This window comes from Bufo gargarizans, chromosome 5 (genome assembly GCF_014858855.1).
Source record: "Bufo gargarizans isolate SCDJY-AF-19 chromosome 5, ASM1485885v1, whole genome shotgun sequence".
Lineage (NCBI taxonomy): Eukaryota > Metazoa > Chordata > Amphibia > Anura > Bufonidae > Bufo > Bufo gargarizans.
Window position 1 is genome coordinate 122,388,656 of NC_058084.1, and position 20,204 is coordinate 122,408,859.

Below are 20,204 nucleotides of genomic sequence, written 5' to 3' on the forward strand. Positions count from 1 at the left end.
GGCCATGCGTTTACAGCTCTCTTCATTCGTTGCTATGGGAGTTATGCTTACTTGAGTTTTTTCAAACTCCCAGTAGAAGTGAAACAAGAGATCTGAAGATTTGCACTTCGTGTTTGTGGCCCACCTCAGGAAGGATTGGTTGAATGGGTATCTCCTGCCATTTCCTGTATGTCAATCTGGGATTAGGAGGCAGAGACCAGTGGGATCCCGGAAAGCAGCACATTGGCAGGAAAAGTAAGTAATGCTTCTTTTATTTATTTTGTAAAAACTCCTCTCACTGGACAACCCTTTTAAAAGGGCTTCTGTCAGCCCACTAAACCGTTTTTTTTTTTTTGGTTAATAATAATCCCTATACTGCGAGCTCCCTATACATAGTAACATAGTACATAAGGCCAAAAAAAGACATTTGTCCATCCAGTTCGGCCTGTTATCCTGCAAGTTGATCCAGAGGAAGGCAAACAAACCCCTGTGAGGTAGAAGCCAATTTTCCTCACTTTAGGGGAATAAAAAATTCCTTCCCGACTCCAATCAGGCAATCAGAATAACTCCCCGGTTCAACGACCCCTCTCTAGTAGCTATAGCCTGTAATATTATTACACTCCAGAAATACGTCCAGGCCCCTCTAGAATTCCTTTATTGTACTCACCATCACCACCTCCTCAGGCAGAGAGCTCCATAGTCTCACTGCTCTTACCGTAAAGAATCCTCTTCTATGTTTGTGTACAAACCTTCTTTCCTCCAGACGCAGAGGATGTCCCCTCGTCACAGTCCTGGGGATAAATAGCTGATGGGATAGATCTCTGTACTGACCCCTGATATATTTATACATATTAATTAGGATCTCCCCTCAGTCGTCTTTTTTCTAAAGTGAATAACCCTAATTTTGATAATCTTTTAGGGTACTGTAGTTGCCCCATTCCATTTATTACTTTAGATGCCCTCCTCTGGACCTTCTCCAGCTCTGCTATGTCTGCCTTGTTTACAGGAGCCCAGAACTGTACACAGTAATCCATGTGTGGTCTGACTAGCGATTTGTAAAGTGGTAGGACTATGTTCTTATCACGGGAATCTATGCCCCTTCTGATGCAACCCATTATCTTGTTGGCCTTGGCAGCAGCTGCCTAACACTGGTTTTTGCAGCTTAGTTTGCAGTTTATTAAAATTCCTAGATCTTTTTCCATGTCAGTGTTACTGAGTGTTTTACCATTTTAGTATGTACGGGTGACTTGCATTTTTCCTTCCCATGTGCATAACATAGTACATAAGGCCGAAAAAATACATTTGTCCATCCAGGTCGGCCTGTCATCCAGCAAATTGATCCAGAGGAAGGCAAAAAAAAACCTGTGAGGTAGAAGCCAGTTTTCCTCACTTTAGGGGAATAAAAATTCCTTCCCGACTCCAATCAGGCAATCAGAATGACTCCCTGGATCAACAACCCCTCTCTAGTAGCTATAGCCTGTAATATTATTACGCTCCAGAAATACATCCAGGCCCCTCTTGAATTCCTTTATTGTACTCACCATCACCACCTCCTCAGGCAGAGAGTTCCATAGTCTCACTGCTCTTACCGTAAAGAATCCTCTTCTATGTTTGTGTACAAACCTTCTTTCCTCCAGACGCAGAGGATGTCCCCTCGTCACAGTCACCGTCCTGGGAATGAATAGATGATGGGATAGATCTCTGTACTGACCCCTGATATATTTATACATATTAATTAGATCTCCTCTCAGTCGTCTTTTTTCTAAAGTGAATAACCCTAATTTTGATAATCCTTCAGGGTACTGTAGTTGCCCCATTCCAGTTATTACTTTAGTTGCCCTCCTCTGGACCCTCTCCAGCTCTGCTATGTCTGCTTTGTTCACTGGAGCCCAGAACTGTACACAGTACTCCATGTGTGGTCTGACTAATGATTTGTAAAGTGGAAGGACTATGTTCTCATCATGGGCATCTATGCCCCTTTTAATGCAACCCATTATCTTATTGGCCTTGGCAGCAGCTGCCTGACACTGTTTTTTGCAGCTTAGTTAGATCTTTTTCCATGTCAGTGTTACCGAGTGTTTTACCATTTTAATAAGTACGGGTGACTTGCATTATTCCTTCCCACGTGCATAACTTTACATTCGTCAGTGTTAAACCTCATCTGCCACTTATCTGCCCAAGCCTCCAATCTATCCAGATCGCTCTGTAGTAGTATACTGTCCTCTTCAGTGTTAATTACTTTACACAGTTTAGTGTCATCTGCGAAAATTGATATTTTACTATGCAAGCCTTCTACAAGATCATTAATAAATATATTGAAGAGAATAGGGCCCAATACTGACCCCTGAGGTACTCCACTAGTGACAGTGACCCAATCTGAGTATTTACCATTAATAACCACCCTCTGTTTTCTATCATTGAGCCAGTTACTTACCCACTTACAGACGTTTTCTCCCAGTCCGAGCATTCTCATTTTATATACTAACCTTTTATGTGGTACAGTGTCAAATGCTTTGGAGAAGTCCAGATACACGACATCCATTGATTCGCCGCTGTCAAGTCTAGAACTTACCTCCTCATAGAAACTGATTAAATTTGTTTGACATGACCGATGACACTAAACTGTGTAAAGTAATTTACACTGATGAGGACAGTATACTACTACCTCATTACTCTTTAACAGGCCGACACCTTCAGATTTATACTTTTTAACATTTATATAATTGAAGAACATTTTAGGGTTAGTTTTACTCTCTTTGGCAATTAATCTCTCGGTCTCTAGTTTGGCCGCTTTTATTAGTTTTTTTACATGTTCTATTTTTTTCCTTATAGTTTTTCAGTGCTCCCCTCCTGTTTCAGTGAATTATATGCTTTTTTTGTCATTTATTGCTTTCTTTACAGTTCTATTTATCCACATTGGTTTCTTTTTGTTCCTTAACCTTTTATTCCCATACGGTATGTACCTCTCACAATGAGATTTTAGGATGTTTTTAAAGATATCCCATTTTGTGGCTGTATTTTTTTTTTTTGAAGACTTTGTCCCAGTTAGTTTGGCCTATGGCCTCTCTTAGTTGGCTAAATTTAGCTTTTTTGAAGGTATTTTTGTTCCTCCCTGTAGAAACGCTCTTTTGAATGATAATTGGAAGGTTATTACTTTATGGTCACTATTTCCCAGGTGTCCCCCAACCTGCACGTCTGTTGTTCTGTCGGGCCTATTGGTTAATACCAAGTCCAGTATGGCCGTCCCTCTAGTCGGGTCCTGAACCAGTTGCGAGAGGTAATTGTATATTCCTTATGAGATATACAAGTTTCAGTTTCCCAGTCTATATCTGGGTAGTTGAAGTCCCCCTTAATAACCACCTTATTATGATTTGCGGCCTCGTCTTTCTCGTTTAGTAGTAGATTTTCTGTGGACTCTGGTATATTAGGTGGTTTATAGTAAACTCCTATTAGTAATTTATTGTTGTTTTTAGCTCCATGTATCTCTACCCACAGTGACTCCACATGTTCATGTCCCTCACTTATATCTTCGTGGAGTGTGGGCTTTAGACCGGACTTTAAATAAAGGCAGACCCCTCCCCCTCTCCGGTTTTGACGATCCTTTCTAAACAGACTGTAACCTTGTACATTAACCGCCCAGTCATAGCTATCATCCAGCCATGTCTCAGTTATTCCCACTATGTCATACAGGGAGTGCAGAATTATTAGGCAAGTTGAATTTTTGAGGATTAATTTTATTATTGAACAACAACCATGTTCTCAATGAACCCAAAAAACTCATTAATATGAAAGCTGAATATTTTTGGAAGTAGATTTTAGTTTGTTTTTAGTTTTAGCTATTTTAGGGGGATATCTGTGTGTGCAGGTGACTACTACTGTGCATAATTATTAGGCAACTTAACAAAAAACAAATATATACCCATTTCAATTATTTATTTTTACCAGTGAAACCAATATAACATCTCAACATTCACAAATATACATTTCTGACATTCAAAAACAAAACAAAAACAAATCAGTGACCAATATAGCCACCTTTCTTTGCAAGGACACTCAAAAGCCTGCCATCCATGGATTCTGTCAGTGTTTTGATCTGTTCACCATCAACATTGCGTGCAGCAGCAACCACAGCCTCCCAGACACTGTTCAGAGAGGTGTACTGTTTTCCCTCCTTGTAAATCTCACCTTTGATGATGGACCACAGGTTCTCAATGGGGTTCAGATCAGGTGAACAAGGAGGCCATGTCATTAGATTTTCTTCTTTTATACCCTTTCTTGCCAGCCACGCTGTGGAGTACTTGGACGCATGTGATGGAGCATTGTCCTGCATGAAATTAATGTTTTTCTTGAAGGATGCAGACTTCTTCCTGTACCACTGCTTGAAGAAGGTGTCTTCCAGAAACTGGCAGTAGGACTGGGAGTTGAGCTTGACTCCATCCTCAACCCGAAAAGGCCCCACAAGCTCATCTTTGATGATACCAGCTCAAATCAGTACTCCACCTCCACCTTGCTGGCGTCTGAGTCGGACTGGAGCTCTCTGCCCTTTACCAATCCAGCCACGGGCCCATCCATCTGGCCCATCAAGACTCACTCATTTCATCAGTCCATAAAACCTTAGAAAAATCAGTCTTGAGATATTTCAGCCTTTCTTACCTTGGCCATGTCTCTGAGTATTGCACACCTTGTGCTTTTGGGCACTCCAGTGATGTTGCAGCTCTGAAATATGGCCAAACTGGTGGCAAGTGGCATCTTGGCAGCTGCACGCTTGACTTTTCTCAGTTCATGGGCAGTTATTTTGCGCCTTGGTTTTTCCACACGCTTCTTGCGACCCTGTTGACTATTTTGAATGAAACGCTTGATTGTTCGATGATCACGCTTCAGAAGCTTTGCAATTTTAAGAGTGCTGCATCCCTCTGCAAGATATCTCACTATTTTTGACTTTTCTGAGCCTGTCAAGTCCTTCTTTTGACCCATTTTGCCAAAGGAAAGGAAGTTGCCTAATAATCATGCACACCTGATATAGGGTGTTGATGCCATTAGACCACACCCCTTCTCATTACAGAGATGCACATCACCTAATATGCTTAATTGGTAGTAGGCTTTCGAGCCTATACAGCTTGGAGTAAGACAACATGCATAAAGAGGATGATGTGGTCAAAATACTCATTTGCCTAATAATTCTCCACTCCCTGTAGTCCTCCTCACACATCACTAATTCCAGTTCACCAGTTTTATTAGTCAGGCTTCTGGCATTAGTATACATACATTTGAGAGGTTTATGTATATTTTTTACCCTACACCTTTCCTTCTGAACTGTTCTAGTCCTTCCTTCCATTCCTCCCCCAGTCCCACTACCTTGCCCCCGATCTCTATCTGCACTATCTTCCCCTCCTATAACGTAATTACCCTCCCCCCAGTCCCTAGTTTAAACACTCCTCCAACCTTCTAGCCATCTTTCTCCCCAGCACGGCTGCCCCTTCCCCATTGAGGTGCAGCCCGTCCCTACGATAGAGCCTGTAGCCGATAGAAAAATCGGCCCAGTTCTCCAGGAACCCAAACCCCTCCTTCCTACACCAGTTCTTGAGCCACTTTGCCTTTCTTGTGTGGCAAATACTACCTTTTGAGGTCCTTGCCCTCAGCTTTTGACCTAAATCCCTGAAATCATTTTTAAGGACTCTCCACCTACCTCTAACTTTGTCATTGGTTCCGATATGGACCATGACCGCTGGATCGTCTCCTGCCCCTCCCAGTAATCTGTCAACCGGATCCACGATGTGTCGAACTCTAGCGCCAGGAAGACAGCACACTGTTCGTCGATCGCGGTCTTTGTGACAGATTTCTCTATCTGTTCCCCTAATAATGGAGTCTCCCACTACCAGCACCTGTCTGGCCTGCCCTGCTCTCCTGGTTCCCTGACAGGAGCTGACATTCCCCTGACTGGCAGAGGAAGTGTCCGGCTGCAGCAGTGCCGTCCCCGGACTGACATCCCCCTCATCTGCCAAACGTGCAAACTTGTTGGGGTGTGTCAGATCAGGGCTAGCCTCCCTGGCACTCTTCCCTCTACCCCGCTTTCTAACTGTTACCCAGCTAGCTACCTCACTTTCCTCAGTCTCCTCTCTGTCACCCTCCCTCTCATCTACCTCAAAGAGTGCTTGCTCGGTGAGAAGCAAACTCTTTTGCAAATTATCAATGCCTCTCAGTGTTGCAACTTGCCCGTTTAGAGACTCGATTTGCGATTCCAAACGGGTAATTTGCTCACATCTAGAACAAAGATATGCACCCTTGAACTCCTGTTCCAGGACTGCATACATCATGCAAGATGTGCACTGGACTGCGTTGTAAATTGTAATAAGAAGCCACTTAGTAGAGCAAGCCTCAGGAAGAGCAGGCTCTGGAGAGTGTAAGTGGGTCAATTTATAGCACCTGGTAAGCTAAATATTCATTTTGGTTCAGTATATTTTGTTAAAAAGCTATTTTTATAATATGTAAATTACCTTGCTACCAAGTGGCTTCTTATTACAATTTACAACGCAGTCCAGTGCACATCTTGCATGATGTATGCAGTCCTGGAACAGGAGTTCAAGTGCGCCTGCGCCGATTAAAGACAGGTACGGCGCAGGCGCGAGATTTGGAATTCAAACAGGGCCAGCAGAGAACGATTCCCTGGCCCTGTCAATCACACTGCGGAGGGGGCGTCATTAGGATCGGAGGATGCGGCTGCTACCAGCAAGTAGCCGCCCTACTTGCTGGTAGCAAGGTAATTTACATATTATAAAAATTGCTTTTTAACAAAATATACTGAACCAAAATAAATATTTAGCTTATGTATAGGGAGCTCGCAGTATAGGGATTATTATTAACCAAAAAAAAAAAAAAACGGTTTAGTGGGCTGACAGAAGCCCTTTAAAATGAAGCAGTATTTAAAGGTAGAATAAAGTTGGTAGGATGTCAGCTAATTTTGGCAAAAGGACAATGCCGAATAACTATGCTGGTGGATTCAGGATACCTTACACAGATCCTAGAACAATGAATGAACGTAGGAGGGAAAGGGGTGAGGGGAAAAGGCCTGGAAACTAGGGAAAGGAGCAGGTCACCTCCTAGAGAAACCCTAATCAAAAGTCCTATCTGACTGCAAGTATGAACTGACCCTAGAGGTGGGTGAGTTCATACACAGGAACCTAAAGTCCTAACTCACCCTGTAGGACCCTGGTACTATTGTCAGGACAAGAGACAACCTGTTCCTCCAAAAGGTAGGACGAACAGGAGTCTCCCTCAGGCCTAAACACCAATGACAGGGAAAAGAGCACCACAAGAAAACCCAAACAATAAACAAAAGGGTAGAAGACACTTAACTTCAAATGGCTATGGAAGCACAGGACTCCGCCGAGATCCAAACACCAGCAATCCACAACAAGACAAAAGCTATTAACCGCACAGCATGGTGGGAGAAGCCACAATAAATAGGGAAGGTTAAATTACCACATAAGCAACACCTGATGTAAGGGGTGTGGCCATTACCAGAAACAACACAGACACAAATTGATCCACAAGGAACCAGTTAAGATCAAACCATGTGTTGCTAGTCTCACTGATCTCCTGGCACCTGTCACGGGAACGTCCGTGACAGCTATACACAGAAGGACAAAAAGTCTTTAGATGCTGTAACCCTGCCTTGTCTTACTAACAAAAGCCAGGGATGTTAATTGCTCCTGTGACGTTATTAGAGGTAGAGGGTATAATCAAAACATTACCTTCAGGTAAAGCAACAGGACCTGATGGGTTGTCAGGGGAATTCTTTAACAGAAATAAAAGTGGCCTAAATGGGAGGAAATTTTCAAAAACTAGAAACACTGTGGCGTGTTTATAACCTGGGGAGCAATTCCTCCGCATGTGATCCGTTGCTAACAGCAATCCCCAGCAAAAATTCATACAATGGAGGATGTCGGCAGCGGACCACATGCACCACAATGGCATCCTACACAAGATAGGATAATGTGTGGATGCAAATATAAAAATACATAAATCACTGCGAAAGGTGCAGCACAAAGATATGCAATTGACAATACTGGCTAATGCCTCAGGCTGATGTTAAGAAATGAGACTTTAGCCTTAGCTCTCCCACTACCTGACTGATTTCACTATGGAGGTATGTGGGAGCTTGGCTGTAAGTTGTATCTTGGCACCTCTCAGACCGTGTTCACACTCGGTAGGTAGTCTAGTGGTAGGAACCCATGCCACGCTGAGATACCTTGACGGTGGTGCAAAAGGGCTCCGATGTGTTCCTGACAGGAATACATTGGCTAAAGTCTCAGTTCTTAACATCAGGTTGAGGGATTGGCCAGTATTATCAGTTGCCTATCATTGTGGTGCACCTTTCAAAGTGATTAAGGAACTCTTTAACAGCCTTAGATGAGAACTTAGCCCTGTCTTGGTGTTATTGGCACCCAATTATGACCTCAGGATGTACGGCCTACATTAAAGTGTAAACCAAATCTGGTTAAAAAAAATAAAAAAAAAATAAAAAACACACAACACACATCCTGGGTCTTATAGGACCATTTCTTTAAACAACCAGGATTTTAAAATCTTTAGCCAACAGACAGGGAAATCTGCTACCTAGCCTCATTGGGAACCACCAGGTTGGTTTTATAAAGTGGTGTTCAGTGGTAACCTTAGAACCATCATGGAAGTTTATGTTTCTATATGGGAGACAGCGGTCAAAGAACTGCCTGCACTGTTGGCCACTGAAGGCAAAAATGCCTTCAACAATGTAAATTGGGGGTGGCTGGGGATGGTGCTAAACTTCATTGGTATCCAGGGGACTTTTCAAACTGTATTGTCTGCGCTGTATGTTCTGCCTTTAACGAGTGTATATAACCTTGGATTCCTTTCTGCTATGATACTTCTCCAGAAGGGCACTAGCCAGGGCATGGAATCAATATATTCTCTAATGTAGACTTGGAAAGTGCCTTGGTAGCTCAGGAGAGATTGACAGCCCTCCTCCACACAGATTGGGGCAGTTCCGCCTCAGGTAAAATACAGTGTGCTTATACAAGATACTTTATTGGCCTGAGACATAGTGAGGAAGATCTACCAAGTGCCTATACAGTGGTCCCACAAGTTACAATATTATTTGGTACCAGGGTGACCATTGTATGTTGAACCCATAACTCTATGCAAATCTAGTAACTGGTTCTAAAGCCCCAAATGTCATCCCAAGATATGACAGCGAGAAAATGAGAGCGAGAAAAAAAGAAGATTTAAGAAAAATAAAACAGATAAGGGCTCTTTCACACTCGCGTTGTCCAGATCCGTCGTGTACTCCATTTGCTCGAAGTGCCCGCCGGATCCGTAACACCGCAAGTGAACTGAAAGCATTTGAAGACTGATCCGTCTTCAAAATGCGTTCAGTGTTACTATGGCAGCCAGGACGCTATTAAAGTCCTGGTTGCCATAGTAGTAGTGGTGAGCGGGGGAGCAGTATACTTACCGCCCGTGCGGCTCCCGGGGCGCTCCAGAATGACGTCAGAGCGCCCCATGCGCATGGATGACGTGATCCATGCGATCACGTCATCCATGCGCGTGGGGCGCCCTGACGTCACTCTGAAGTGCCCCGGGAGCCGCACGGATGGTAAGTATACTGCCCCCCCGCTCCCCACTACTACTATGGCAGCCAGGACTTTAGCATCCTGGCAGCCATGGTAACCATTCAGAAAAAGCTAAACGTCGGATCCGGTAATGCGCCGAAACGACGTTTAGCTTAAGACTCCTCGATGACGTCTAGCTACACTTCCTCCGAGATGGCTTGTCGCCGAGCCTTGGGTACCTGGTATGGCTTTAACTGGACTTTTGCCTGAGGCTCAGTGACAATGTCATGCTGGATTGCGGAAATGCGTCCAGGGAGATCCGAGAACACATCCGTGTTCTGACTAACAAACTCCCTGGCCTCCTGAGCCTGTTAGCAATTTTTACTGTGGCAACCACTTCCCATGCATCAGACCGAGGGGCCGGAACCTCTTCCCCTAGAAAACCAGGCCGCGGGCTGTCTTCAGTACAGGTCTCCATATCTTTCCAAGGTTTTAATAAATTAATATGGTAAACCTACTGTGGCTGCCCTGGCTGGTGTACCTTGTAGTTTACATCTCCAACTTTCTCTAGTACCTGGTAGGGCCCCTGCCACCTAGCTAGGAACTTACTGTCCACGGTCGGCACCAGAACCAAAACCTGATTACCCGGGTTAAAGATCCGGACCCGAGCCTGCCGATTATTCGACTGTAGGCTCGCTGAGCTGCCTCCATATGCTCCCTAACAAGCGGCAACACTGTCTCTAGCCGTTCTTGGGTAACATATTGTCACAACCAGACAGCTGAGAAGCTCTGACAGAGGCCTTTCAGAACCTCCTCCTTGAATTTCTGTGTTGTGGTATTCAGCTCCTCCTCTCGTCAGCCTCTCTCAGCTGTCATGTGTTAATTGCTTCCCTTTAAATTCTTCTCCAGAAGGCTTTTCTGAGCGGCTTATATTACTTCCTGGAGTGTGTGTGCACGCCGATCTGTCCTCCTGTTTGCTTCTAAGCTAAGTGTACCTTTATCTGTTTATATCTGTTTGCTGGATCCCAGGTGACCCTGACTCCCTCCGTATCTTGTGTAGGGAGCCGGTGGTCGTGTCCCCTCACTATTGTAGGGTGCTCAGGGCTTTATAGTCAAGGTTCGTGGATATGCAAACCTCCACCATTCGGATCTTTGCATAGGCTGAGCAGCCAGGGAAAGTGCCAGGTCTTCTGCAGGGGTCTCCCTTGGTTCCTTAGTTTTTGGATCCAGCGAGTCGTTTATACATGTTGCTTTGCCTTATTTCCTGTACACCGTCCATGACACATATTCAATGACACTTTTATACGGAGTGGGTTGTTTTTTTCCCACGCCTCTTTGGCTATGTCCAACAGATCACAAGGATGTCTGCCATATAGCAGTTCGAAGGGAGAGAACCCAGTAGAGGCATGGGGCACCTTTCGCACTGCGAACATGAGATAGGGCAGAAGAAAGTCCCAGTCCCTCCCATCTTTAGCCACCACCCTTTTTAACATATTTTTAAAAGTTTGGTTAAACCTCTCTACCAGACCGTCAGTTTGCGGATGGTAAACGGACGTCCGTAGCCGTTTTATGTGTAGCAACTTACACAGCAAGGTCATGAGGTTCCCTCATGACCTTGGACATAAAAGGGGTCCCCTGGTCGGTCAGAACCTCTTTAGGTAGTCCTACTCGGGAAAACATCTCCATTAACTCCTTAGCTATAAGTATGGCCGATATATGTCGCAGTGACACCGCCTCCAGGTACCGAGTGGCATAGTCTAGGATAACCAAGATGTGTTGGTGCCCTCTAGCGCAGGGTTCCCCAACTCCAGTCCTCAGGGCCCACTTGCCGGTCAGGATTTGGGAGTATCCCACAGAATGAATACCTGTGGCAAGTCCTGATGCACTGACACTAATTATATTAGCTGCCCAATACTAAGGAAATCCTAAAAACATGACCGGCAGGTGGGTCCTGAGGACTGGAGTTGAGGAACACTGCTCTAGCGCAGTGTTTCCCAACCAGTGTGCCTCCAGCTGTTGCAAAACTACAACTCCCAGCATGCCCGCACAGCCAAAGGCTGTCCAGGCATGCTGGGAGTTGTAGTTTTGCAACAGCTGGAGGCACACTGGTTGGGAAACACTGCTCTAGCGGACTTCGGTACTGGGCCTATGATATCCATAGCTGTTTTCTCGAACGGAACCTCGATAATTGAGAGAGGTACTAGGGGACTATGAAAATGTGGCTGGGGAGAGTTATCTGGCAAGTCGGGCAAGACCTACAAAACTCTTCCACCTCTCTAAACACACTGGGCCAGTAAAACCGCTGTAGTATACGGTCCTGCGTTTTCTGCAATCCCAGGTGACCCCCGTGTTGGTGGGCTAGCTCTAATACGAGTTTGCGATATGCCTTAGGCACCAATTTTTCAACATGCTCACCCCGTAGTTTGTTTACCTGATAGCATATTCTGATGAACCACAAAAGAGGGAAACACTGACTTGGCCGCAGGTTGTTGGGGTTCACCATCAACTATTAATACATTCTCCCAGGCTCAGGATAGTGTTGGTTTCCAGTGTTGTGCTGTACCGAAATTATCCCCAGAGACATTAAGGTCTGCCTATTCAGGACCCGGCGGCAAGTCCTCCACGTGTCCGACCATCACACTCAGCAGAGTTGTCTCCCCCTCTTACACCGAAGTGGCGGTCACCCCTACCGCTGGCCATTCAGCCTGGGGTTCCCAGGGTTCTGGCCTCCCGCCTGAGCAAGGCCACTCTGCTGGGGTTACCCCTGACTCATGGGTATCAGTAACTCTCATAGCAGGCCACAGGGCCGGGAAGTCTCTCCCTAGTATTAGTTCATAGTGCAGATTTGTGGCGATGGCCACCTCGTGAGTCCACCTGCCGTCCACCGTGGTTAGAGACACCAGAGCGGTGGGGAAGTCTTAAGTCTCCATGCATGCACATCACCCCGACTTTCCAGCCAGTATACTTAGCAGGCCGCACCAGGGTAGCTTTTACCAGGTACACCAGACTCCCTGAGTCCAGCAGAACCACCACCAGAGTGTCTCCCACTTCAACCTGGCACAAGTGGTTATTGTCCAGAGTCTCTATGGTACCTGTTGCACACAGCTTCCTGGCATGGGCTCAACCCAATGGGGACAGTCAGCTCTTACGTAGCCAGGCTCCTGACAACGCTAGCAGACTATCGGAGCCAGGTTGGCGGTGGGTACATCTCGGGTGAGTTTTATCGGCTCAAGTCTCCGGGTCTGGGGTGGAGATTTCCAGGGTTTGACTGCCCCCCTCCCGAAAGAACCCTTCTTTAGATTCCTGGTAGCCTCATAGCGTTCTACCAGGTCCACCATCTCAAGGGCGTTACCAGGAGACACCTGGCCGATCCAGTGCTAGAGAGTGTATGGCAAAGCCCTCCAGAACAAATCAGCTAACAGATGGTCCAGCATAGCAGTGGGACTAAGCACGTCGGGCTGTAGCCATTTTTGCAAAAGGTGAAACAAGTTATACTGGGGTCTCGCGGGCTCAGCCAGGTTAAACTCCCACTTATGCATCCGCTGGGCCCGGACCAACACATTCATCACCTTGCTGGCAGTTCTGCATCAAACAGTCTATAGAAGGCTTTAAGGGGCCTGCTTCCCCGACACACAGATCTCAGCCATCCAACCCGGCAGAAACCTTTAGATCCCAACAAAGATGGATTGCTGCTGAGCCCAGCTGTCTTTTAAGGACTGATAGGTGTTGCCAAAACCCAGACTGGCACTTGAGATCCAATCCGGTGTTTGACCCCACCTGGCTGCAAATCAGCCCAGCAGCACACACTAGGAGGAAAATAGCCATCTTCCCAAACTAGGGCTGCAACGATTAATCGATGTAATCGATTATATTCGATAACTGTATTCGTTGTCGACGAATCCAGTTATCGAATAATCGCCGATTCGTTGCTATTCGGGCGGGCGGGCGGTCGCTGCATCTTTATTTTACCTTTTTACAATGACGCTCCCGCTCCTGTAACAGCCAGGCAGAGCGGACGGCGGCGTAACGTCACTCACTCACGTGACACGCCTGCTCCGCCTCCTTCATTCATGAAGTGGGCGGAGCAGGCGCGTCACGTGATTGAGTGACGTTACGCCGCCGTCCGCTCTGCCTGGCTGTTACAGGAGCGGGAGCGTCATTGTAAAAAGGTAAAATAAAGATGCAAGCATCGGGGCCGGGGCTGTTAGGGGGAAGGGGGAGGGGGGATCTGTCTATGGCACTGCTATGGGAAGGGGGGTCAGTGTATAGCACTGCTATGGGGAGGGGGGTCTGTGTATAGCACTGCTATGGAGAGGAGGGGGGGGTCTGTGTATGGCACTGCTATGGGAAGGGGGATCTGTGCACTGTTATGAGGAAAGGGATCTGTGCACGGTTATGCCCATAACAGTGCACATATCCCCCTCTCCATAACTGCGCCACCCACAGATCCCCCTCTCCATAACTACGCCGTCCACAGATCCCCCTCTCCATAACTGCGCCGTCCACAGATCCCCCTCTCCATAACTGCGCCGTCCACAGATCCCCCTCTCCATTACTGCGCCGTCCACAGATCCCCCTCTCCATTACTGCGCCGTCCACAGATCCCCATAAGTGTCCACAGATCCCCATTAATGTGTCGTCCACAGATCCCCCATAATAGTGTCCGTCCACAGATCCCCCATAATAAGGTGGTCCGTCCACAGATCCCCCATAAGTGGTCGTCCACAGATCCCCCATAATAGTGTCGTCCACAGAGCCCCCATAATAGTGTCGGCCACCAGATCCCCCATAATAGTGTCGTCCCAGGATCCCCCCATAAATGTGGTCCGTCCACAGATCCCCCATATAGTGTCGTCCACAGAATCCCCCATAAGTGTCGTCCACAGATCCCCCATAAGTTGTCGTCCACAGATCCCCATAAGTGTCGTCGCACAGATCCCCCAGTATAAGTGTCCGTCCACAGATCCCCATAAGTGTCGTTCCACAGATCCCCATAAAGTGGTCGTCCACAGATCCCCCATATAGTGTCGTCCACAGATCCCCCATAATAGTGTCGTCCACAGATCCCCCATAATAGTGTCGTCCACAGATCCCCCATAATAGTGTCGTCCACAGATCCCCCATAATAGTGTCGTCCACAGATCCCCCATAATAGTGTCGTCCACAGATCCCCCATAATAGTGTCGTCCACAGATCCCCCATAATAGTGTCGTCCACAGATCCCCCATAATAGTGTCGTCCACAGATCCCCCATAATAGTGTCGTCCACAGATCCCCCATAATAGTGTCGTCCACAGATCCCCCATAATAGTGTCGTCCACAGATCCCCCATAATAGTGTCGTCCACAGATCCCCCATAATAGTGTCGTCCACAGATCCCCCATAATAGTGTCGTCCACAATTTGTTTTAATATGGCCTTTGAACATAATTTTTCAAGTAAGATCATATAAACCTCTCTGTTTTGTAATTTTGTCGTTTTTCCCGATTAATCGTAGAAATTAATCGGCAACTAATCGATTATTCAAATAATCGTTAGCTGCAGCCCTATCCCAAACCACACCCTTCACTGTGTCACAAAGATTAAAAGAACAACTTTTCTTCCAGAAATAGCACCGCTTGTCTATGCCCATTTCTTGTGTTACAGCTTAGAACCATTTACTGAGGGCCCAAACGTGCCCTCCATGTAGCTGTACCACTCTATCGTCATCTGGCAGGAAGTCATTTGTTATTTAGGTTGATTCTCCTGGTGATTTCCTGTGGCTCTTGGTAGAGGGGACAGGCTGGAGAGAGAGAAGAGGATGGACAGGGCAGACTGTGGTAATGTGGGGCTGTGTTAATTGAAACTGCATACAAGAGCTGCTGCTCATCAGCCACATCTCCACTCTCCTCTTTATACTTCATGTCTCATCCCCAGAGATTCAGATAAAGATCTGCTGTATTCAGGATCATCATCCATGATAAGTAGATCAGAGAGGAGGATGAGGCAGCTCTCTATTGTGAAGTCAACCTCTCATCATATACTCCGACAGAGATGGATATCAAACTACTAGAAAAGGGCCTCACGTTTGTACCCACAGTAAAATATAATCCTTTTGAGTGGAATAAGGATATCGCATTATTCACTCGCAAAGTGCAATGGTATAAACACTTCCGCCAAAAAGATACCAGAATCTGTAATGAACATAATATTGAAATAGATGACCTACAGGCAACTAGGACCCTCTCTGAGCTTCTAACTGAAGGAGAAAGAGATAGATCCGAGGGACCATTCATCAATTTGAGTCCCAAGAGTACTTTAATGCCACCACCACTTGATGAACCACATATAGCGATCTTCCAAAAGCTAGTCTCAAAGAAACTCGAACACCTATCATCCCTGAATGGAGGGCCAGGTAACCTCAGTAGAGAGGAATATATCTCTGATGAAACGTGAAAAGAATGATAACTTGGTCATAAAATCCTTCAAGGGTGGAATTTAGATAGCTCCACATATAAAGAAATGTGTATGACCACCCTCAGTGAAACTAGCTTGTATTATAAACCGGATAAGAATCCAGGTCCTATCTCTGCAGCTAAACTACCGGTACATCTTAATGATCACTGTTAAATCTGTTAATGATTTAACAGTGATCATTTTTCTAAATATATTTTATTAACAAATCCCCACCCCCCTTAGAAAAAAAATAAACCTATACTTACCTGACTGTTGTCTTCCGTCTCCCCTGGTTACGGCCACCGCTCTTCTCAGGAATCGCGGTGGCCGCGCGTGCGCAGACGACTTTTCTTCTCCCGGCCGTGCGCTGTACTGAACGCGCACGCCGAGTCCGCGCATGCGCCCTGGTGACTTCTTCCTGGCAAGTATACTATACTTGCCAGGAAGAAGTCACCAGGGCGCATGCGCGGACTCGGCGTGCGCGTTCAGTACAGCGTGCGGCCCGGCGAAGACATCAATGAAGATGGAGCCCGCCCCTTGCCGAAACCAGGAAGTGGACGGCGCGCCGGGACCAGGCAAGTATAAAATGCCGTGTTGAGAAAACCCTGTTAAGGGATTAACACAAACTCATGAATCAACATGAAGCAGACTTCCTTTTACCCAACCACCGCCACCTTCTACTCCCTACCAAAAATCCACAAAGGGCTCATGCCCCTTAAGGGATGACAAACAGTCTCTGGGGTAGGGAGCCTAGCACAAAATGTTGGTGTCTATATCAACAAAATCATTAGACCCTTTGATGGGGAGCCCATGTGCACCATCCTATGCAAATTTGCTCCTGGGCTAGTGGGAGGCTAATGTCATCTGGTCCGATGATCTCAGCCATTGACATGACAACATTAGCCTATGGCTGAGATTCATCGACATTTTTATTCTATGGAAAGGAACTAAGGAATCCTTCACTAAATTTGTGGAGACTATCAACATAAATGATCTAGGACATGTATTTACTTCAACCTGTGACACTAATCACATCTCGATCCTAGATGTGCTGATAGAGAGAGGTCTGAATAATACTATTGCAACCAAAGTATTCTATAAAGTTACTGCCTCCAATAGCCTCCTGAGATGGGAGTGCGCTCAACCATACCCACTGAGGAGAGGAATACCGAAAGGTCAATACCTAAGGCTACATGCACACGACCGTATGCCAGCCGTTTTTTTTTTTGCTGATCCATTGTAACAATGCATAAAACGGACAAGAATAGGACATGTTCTATTCTTTTGGTGGGGATACGGAACGGACATACTGATGCGGACAGCATACGGTGTGCTGTCCGCATTTTCTTCTGACCCATTTAAATGATCGGGTCTGCATCCTATCCAAAAAACAAACAAACACGGAACTGGCACGGAAACAAACGTTTGTGTACATGTAGCCTAAGGTTGCGAAGAAACTGTTCCAATATGGGCATCTTCAGACAGTAGGTCGATGATTTGCATAGTAAATTTCATGAGAGGGGCTATCCAGACAGTGTTCTGAGGACAGCATTTGAACATGCATGCGACTCCAAAAGAGAGGCACTATTAACCCCAAAAAAACAAGATAAATCAATCTAGACAGCCCATACGCATGAGATGTGAGATGGATCATCACAAAATATTGGGGAATCTGGTGTGATGACCCAGATCTACAGGAAGTTATTGGCCCCTATCCAAAAATCACATATAGGAAGGGGCGTAGCATTAGGGATAGACTAGTTACCGGTAATAGCCATTTTAAACCTTCATCATAAACTGACAACTGGCTATCACGTCGCCCTAAAGGAATGTTTAGATGTGGAAACTGCATCGCATGTGATCAAGTCCTAGTCACAAAAAGCTTCAGATCTGCCCACACAAACCAAGTATTTGTAATGTGTGATTTCATTAACTGAAGTATATAGTGGCTCACCCCTCCTGCTAATATAGAACGGTGCTCTCACTAAGTTGTGGTTCACCCAGACCACAATAAGAGGTAGAAGTAAAAATAGAAGTATAGTGGGCACTCAATATCCGGCACTAAATATTGGGTACAACAGATTTATTTAGATAAACAATATTATCAATCTACTACATACATAAAATAAAATAAAACTTGCAGAATGTTCCCAATTGTATGACAGTACAATTTATAAAAAGTCATAAGATATTCCTAAAAATATAAAAAATAAAAAATAGTATAACAATATATTGCTCCTAGAGGTTAATAATATAGATATATATATATAAATATTCACATTCATAAAAGTCCCTTTAAAATCTTCCGCAATATTTTGTGCGATTGATATAATAGATATCCTGAGTTTTGGCAATGTTCTATCCGCTTATAAGTTCAAATCTGTAGGTCTCACTTCTATGAAGGATTATAATGGTGGCTATTCAGGGGTTAGTTATATGCAGTATAGTAATTAGGTTTAACTCACTGCTTGATGTTGGTTGGTTTTTCTGACTTTCGTGGCGTCCCACTACTGGTCAGATCACTCACCCCTCTTCTTATATGCTGTGCATAGGCTGCGCTTCCATTTAGCGGTAATATTGCGATGTCCGCGAGGTTTCCTCTTGGTCTCTGTTCAGCGTCCCACGTGTAGATGGTTTGTCACGTGATCGGAGCTTCAGAGCGTTTGTCACGTGATCGGAGTTTCAACACGTCACATAACCTGAATCCAATGTGGTTGGGTTAGTTCAAGTTCCGGAGGCGGTACCAACCTCCGTTTTTACAGCTTTCTGGCGATATTCTTGTTGCTTTTCCGCACAAGTTTGTTGCTGGTTATAGTAATATAAGACGTCTCATTACTTTAAGGATCTCATCCACTCCCGCTATACGTGTTTCGAGGTTGCTAACCTCTTCCTCAGTAGCTAGTTTTTGAGATCCTTACTTCCTCCTTATAAATCTTTATAAGTCCCACCCTTTCTTCTAATTGGGATTCCTCCCAAAATCTGGTCAGGATCTCCAGTCTGTGAGCACTTCCTTTGACTATATATTTTCTTATGTTTTGGATGTACCATTTTTTTGGTTCATCCTATGCATATTACAACATCATACATATATCATGTAAAACTATCATACGCATTATATTCATGAGTTATATTGTAAACAGATGTATGTCATACATATAAAATACATACTATAAAGCAATAAAATATTTTATTTTATTAAAAGGATATATATATATATATATATATATATTAATCTCAAATATTCAGATTGTTTCATTGCTTAAAATTCCTGTTTTTCTTTACACTATAATTTCACCAATATGTTCATAATTTTTATTCGTAATTTTTCTTCGTGATTTTTAGTGTGTGGGGGTGCGGGCCCTCCGTCGAGGGGAAATCGAAGTGCCGCTATAACAAACACCGATGTCCCATCAACGAGGGGCACACACCCCTGTTTATTACAGAAAGCCAAATATCTCAAAGTCTGAATTGAGGCCTCCAGGTAATAATGTATTAAAATCAAATATCCGCCTTGCTTCCTGTCGAGACATATTAGAGATGTGGTCTCCTCCCCTCCAATCAATATCTACTTTTTCAAATGCCATGAATCGTAATTGTGAGGGGTCCTGATTATGGTGATACTTAAAATGTTTCGACAGTGAATGTTTTTCATATCCTGCCCTGATCTTTGTCATATGCTCTGCAATCCTTGTTTTTAACAGTCTCTTGGTTCATCCTATATACTGTTTTTTGCAAGGGCATTCTATTAGATATAAAACATTTGAGGTATTACAGGTTAAAAATGTATTTATATCATACGAGAAAGCATTCGTTGTAGAGGAAACATTGGTGGTTTTCTTCGGGAACTTAGTATTCTTGCAATTGCTGCACGTATTGCATCTATAAAATCCTTTCAAATTAAATGCATTTCGATTTATTATTTTCTTATTTTTTACAGTAGGTGCCACTTTCAAAGCTAGACTCGGTGCTCTTGTGTACACTATTTGTGGGCCTTTGGATAGACATGGTCCTATTATCTTATCTTTTATGATATGGTGCCAATGATTTTTAATAATTGCCTCTATTTTCTTGTATTGTACACTAAACGGTAAGATAATTCTCATTAAGTCATCATTTATTTGAGCATTCTGTTGTTGATCTATAACCGGTTTAGCTTCTTTTTCTATAAAGAATTTTGTTCTGTCCATTTTTTGTATTTCTTTTA

At 44.8% G+C, this 20,204-nt stretch overlaps 1 protein-coding gene across 1 annotated transcript in view; it reads left to right on the forward strand.

Moving 5' to 3' along the window:
- Positions 1 to 214: 214 nt before the first annotated feature.
- CCDC178 (coiled-coil domain containing 178) overlaps positions 215 to 20,204 on the forward strand; it is a 436,677-nt gene continuing 416,687 nt past the window's right edge. Inside the window, exon 1 of the mRNA XM_044294406.1 lies at positions 215 to 234. The gene's annotated coding sequence lies outside the window, so the exon portion shown is untranslated. The remainder of the gene's footprint in view (positions 235 to 20,204) is intronic.